We start from the raw sequence: 6,000 nt of genomic DNA, 5'->3' as shown, positions 1-6,000 counted from the left end.
AACCCCCAAAAGTTGTCAGATTCATCACTTAAAGACACCATCTGCTGACCTGTCATGAAGGGTGGTCAGAACTGTCGCAGTGGAGCATTTTTTCTCCCAGATTTTTGTCTAAAAACAGCCATAGGAGAAAAGGGTAAGATACAGAGCTAGACTTGGTTGTTTTGCTTGGAGGATTCTCCACATGATTAACATTTACCAAGGCAACAAAGAAATAGATGAAGAGGGAAAGTGAAAGCAGTGTGTTGCATAGGAGAAGGTTCTTGTATGAAACGTGCACTTCAGGTGTTTTTTCTGTTCACTCAGCTCTGCTAGACATACACATCTCATCCCTGGTTCACTGGGATTTTATTGGAACCACTGAATGCAATAGAGCACTGGCAGATGGTGAAGCCAAGGAATATCATTAGTGCAATTTTAGTCTTTTTTCATGCCATACATTGAAAATTTCTTGTTTGCTGACTGTGATCATGCTGCAAGAAATCTGATTTTGAGGCAAGGAAAAGCAAAGAGCAATAACTTAATATGCACTTACACATTTCTGATGCAACTGTTTTTCAGCCATAGCAGCACAGACTCACAAGATTTCTTACAAGACAGGTTATTTAAGTTAGATTTTCCAGAGATGTGGCCTGCAAATACTACTCCCAAAAATACCAACAACAAATATCCAGTTTCCCTGTTAAACTGAGAAATGTTCTTCTGAAACCTCATACAGTTTTTCTTAGATCATTAATTATTTTACATTGTAACCAAAAAAAAATTTCCTGCTTTTTCCCTATGCCCTACAGTTACATTAGAAACCAGAAAAGTTATAAGGGCATAAATATATCTACAACTAACAAAAATACACCTTTTATTTAACTATATATGAGTGCTAAACACAATTTAAACATAATTTTGGCAGCAGTAATTAGCATGGTAACCTAGTCATGTCCGCAGATACTGAATGGATTATTATCTTTTTACCATGGAAGTTTTTTCCCCCACCTGCCAAACTGTATTTTTTCTGTTTCCAATGAATGCTGAACTGTCTTCAGGCAGTTCTGCCTTTTGTCCCTCAAGATGTGTTTCCCATTCCTCTGCTCAAGACATATCACATAATGAGAATTGGTGATTTCAGATGTTTACTAGTTAGATAAGAAGAGCCTCAAGGACGCTGAGGCTCATTTGCTTCCTTCAGTGGGCCAGCAGTTTTCTTTCTCCATAGCAGTCCATTGGGAAAAAAGGCTACCATCACCAATGACTACCAAAAAACCCCAAAGTTAAGCAGCTTTACATCATTTTCTACTGAACAGTATGCTGTTCTAAATAATTTGGTATCTATATGGATGAGAATAGGACTCAGGCTTCAAAAGTCCTTTCCAAGAGGAAATATTTTCATATTGTTTAACAAAATGGTTTGGTGAACAATTCTAAGTTTCCAGAAAATTATGACCCCCAAAATTTTGTTCAAAGAACATTAGGCAGACAACTCCTCTGTGTCTGAATATTCTTTGTTCTTCAAGGGACAGAAGCAAAGGACTCCTTTCCTTCTGTTGTGGCTATTCATTTGTAGTTTTATATAAAGAACATATGTAAATACAGTGCCTCTGTTGGGGTTTTGGTTTTTTTGCCTCTGTTCACCATCAAGGAACAAAACTCATTATGATCCATAAATGCAAGTCACAAGAAATAAGTATACTTATATCAAAGGCTCATTAGCCTAGAAGTATTAAATATTATATTGTCTTTCCAATAAAATGTAAATGAATTGGACTACCCACTGAGTCTGACCTTCCAAGTATTTTCATCTCTACCTTGATCAAATCAGCAAGAAGAAGCAGAAGGGGGAGGAAAGAATTTACATCATCAATTCTTCCTTAGGAAGTTTATAAATCATAATTTTAACATTTGTGCATAAATATGACCATGTTCTTATCTTAATCTGACTAGGTTTCTCTAAGCCTCCTTTCTCCCCTTCAAAAACTTCTGCATGATACTGCCCTAAGGATCTGTTCAAGGGGAAAGGCTGAACCATTGTTATCAGGAGCAATACTAAATAACTGGAGGTCTCCAGGCAGGGACAAAAAGAACAGACTGGAAACTATGACATTTTCTCCTCTGTCTTCCGCATTTTCAACAGGCATTGTGCACCATAACTTTGGGGCAGTAACCGCAGAAAAGCCCACCAAATCACATTTTCATAAGGTTCCTTGGGCAGAAGGAGGAGCAGGCCTTTGAAAGTTCTGGTTGTGCACAGTCCCAGTGCAGCTCTGATGAGCAGCTGCTCCAGTGAAAACAGGAGCTTTGATCCTTAGTATGCTCTTGCTGCATGCCTTGCTCCCTTTAACTGATAATCTTCTCTCACCACACCATGTTGGTGTCAAAGTTTCTTATGCCTCTAAAATGGACAGGCATATATGAAATTCATACTACCCCTAAACTGCTGAACACTGAGGAATGCACTCTGCCCAGAAATCATGAATTAGTAGCCTTGTTGACATGATTTTTCTCAGATATGTTTTTAATAGAATTTTGTTCTGGCTCAATTCTCTATTTGTTTTCCCTTTCATTTTTTTGAATTTTTTTTCCCCCAGTGGATGGATTAACATAGTAGCTGTTTCTATTTCATCACTAACAGATGGTAAACAAAAACTGTTTAAAGGACTCTAACAAACATTCCAGCATGATTTACTGAGTGAAAGTGAGAACACTGCCTTCCTGCTGCTGATGTACATCATCCTTTCAATAATTACCAACAGATTTCTTTTCAACTTCAATAATGTTAATTGTGTGAGTAGGGATTATAGCTAAAATATTGTATTTGTGTTAAAAATACGAGGCAGAAAATAGAACACTTTGCCTTAATATAGCAGAGGGTGTCTGTTTGCTGGAAAGGACTTTCTTTTGTCATTGTTCACTGTTTTTCATTGTTAAAGAACTGTCTTTAAAAACATATATATTTATTTATTAATCTTTCTTTCTGCTATAGTTTGCATTTGGCATATTTTTTCCTTCTAGAAAAAGCTACCAGATACTTACTTAAGCATATTTTTTAATATGCCACTTAGAATATGTGCTTGGCTCTCCTGGACATCAAGTGGGACTTCTAATTCATGCTTCTGTCCTTTGAATAATGCAATGGCAGCTCGTAATCCTCTTACATGTGAGGATTTTCAGCAGCGATTCAATGCCATGTGAGATGCTTTCTTTGGCTTTTGAAACTGGCCTTCACATGTGTGCATGTTACCTGAAAAGCTCTTTTATTCAGAAGGTTTTTTAAATTTATTACCCACATGATTCTTCTTATACATAAGCCCACAGGCCCATGTAATTCAAAATGCAAAGCCTTCTTCAGAACAAAGAGATATACATAAACTACTTACTAGCCACTACATATTTTTTTATGCTGTGAAAAGTGCATTTGTGTCCTTGGTGCCAATGTAAAATCTGGAGAAAGTTGTTTGGACTATTAAATCTCTGGGTTTGAGCAGTGGCCGAATTACAGTCACTGAAATGTTTAAAACAGCTCTTTTTAGCTTGTTTAAAGTAACAATATATCCATCCCAACGATTTCATATCTAGCAGAATCTTGCTGTAGTTAAAGCTGCAGAAAAGTACCTGGAAAAGTATTTTACAGCAGTGTTTTGTGACCCAGGTCTAAAACTGGGCTCTGGGTTTAGATATTTTTGTGACTCACATCTCACGAAGCCTAACACTCAGTGATGTACAGGAAAGGAAATTCCTACCACAGTACTTGAGGCTTTCAATTACTGTCTGTGGAACTAATGTGTTGATGCACAACCTGCTCATCAGGTGCTCAGAGCCAGCCATGAGAAAACCTGTTGCAAAATGAGTTTAATGTCTAGCTGAATTTAGAACTGACATAAATGTCAGGAATAAATGTGTAACCGCTTCCAAATATATTCTTAATTACTGTTGCGTATTGTAATGTGTTCAAAGAGGATGTTCCCTAAAGGCATCTGGCTATTAATGAGTTTTATTGTGGGTCACTGAGCATAGAGAAAAAACATATACAGACAAGCACAAACTCTGGGTTGGGAAGTGACTATTAAATAATTAGCAGTGCAGTAAAAGTAATGGATACTCACTCAACCTTCAACTGCATGGAAAAAACCTTCTTGATGCATAGGCTGCCTAAAAGGAGCAAGTGGCAAAAGAATTTAAATTTGCTCAGGAGAGATAGTTCAACATAAGCTTAATGTGAGATGAAGGAATAATCAGTCAGAAGAGATATGACCCTGGTTTACAGTGAGCTTCTTACAATCAAGGAAAACCACAACTGATGTCATGTTGATTCCCACCGCTGTTAACAGCACTAATCTGCCCTTCTGTAAAACAGTGCAAGAGAACCACTTGCTTGCAAATAATGGAAATGTGAGTTGATGAGTGAATAATAAACTCGATGTCACTGACATCTCCATTTCCCCACTGAGCAGAAAAAGCCTTTATGGAACACTGTTCTGCTTCTCTGTCTCTTTTCAAGGATTTGTGAATGCTGAAATTCAAGACAAGGTTTTACAGTGAAACAGACTATGGCTATGTGCATGGCATAGAATTTTGTAATCTTCTTTAAAACATACAATCATATTTCCATTATTTTATATTTCTTCTTGGTACTGGCAAGACCACTGTAATATGTCTGCCTAACACAAAAGAACTAGATTCTTTAAGAGAATACATGAACTTTCAAATCTCCTTCTTTCCCCCTCCTCTCATCCCCCCAAGCTGGACATAATTAGAATTTCCTTATTTTAAACTATCTTTTAATTGCCTTAATTAAAACTTACTTGGTCTTGATGAAATATCTTTTAATCAAGGCAAAACATGCAACTGAATCAATGACCCAAATGTCCCATTCTTTGCAAACACATCAGACAGTGCATATGGCTATATGAAATGTTTTCATCCACTACAACATCAATGAATGTTGCAGCACAGAAATAACATTATGAGAACAATATCAACCAACTGGTAAAGCCAGCTGTAAAATTATGACTGCCAGATTTTAAATTTAATATTTCCATTGTGTTTTGAAGAGTTTCGTGAATAAACTTTTTTCTAGATGCTGCAAATCCTTCTACAACATGATTAAATCAACTCCATGGCTAATTCTATTTTTTCCCCCTTTTTTTGGCTTTTTTGCATATATCCACCACCCATACCAAACTACTCTCCCCACCCTATCCATTTTTAAGCATGGTTGCAACTGGTCATGTGGCACACAGAAGAACTGAAGTGCTTTGATATGTGGATACCAAAGTCAGCATCCATATTCCATAGTGGCTGCAGACATATAAGACAAAGAGCTGAATTTGGTTTTTTTTTTTTACATTTTTAGTGAATGATTCCAAAGTTCTGCTGGTTCTAAACCTGGTGTTAAGTTGAAATTGTATGTCTAACTGATTATCCCATGAACTCACCAAAATCTTCTCTGACACTCAGTTCCACTCCTGTAGTCCTTACCTGAAAGATGGCAAATACATAATTTTCTCTTCTGGATTAATCAACATGAATCTTTCTCACATTGAGCAGAATAGCAGAATGAGTCCATGACATGCAACAATTACTTGGAAAGCCCATCAGTCCAAATGTCCTCTCCTCCTTCCTTCCTTCTTCTCCCCACTTTATGTATTGAGCCTGACACCATAAGGTATGAAATACTGCTTTTCCACTTGAGATCAGATGTCCCAGCTATGTCTCCTCACAATTTCTCATGGACTCTGTTTCTTCCTCAGCATGGCAGTTATGAAAAACAGAAATGACTAAGCCCTGCTCAACAATAACAAAAACATCTCCATATTGTCAACCCTGTGTTCAAAACTCAGCCTGGTACCAGCCACTGTGAAGATAATTAACTCTACTCCTGCCAAAACCAGCATGTTTGTACCAGGCTAAGAACAGAAACAAATGACATCTGAAAAGTGTCATGAAACAGACCACTTTTGCACAAAGCTTTTTCAGAAACCTCATACAACACACATGTGTAACAATTATCAT

This window comes from Zonotrichia albicollis, chromosome 5 (genome assembly GCF_047830755.1).
Source record: "Zonotrichia albicollis isolate bZonAlb1 chromosome 5, bZonAlb1.hap1, whole genome shotgun sequence".
In the NCBI taxonomy this organism is placed as follows: Eukaryota; Metazoa; Chordata; class Aves; order Passeriformes; family Passerellidae; genus Zonotrichia; species Zonotrichia albicollis.
The sequence above is the reverse complement of the archived record's forward strand: the minus strand, read 5'-3'. Positions refer to the sequence as shown.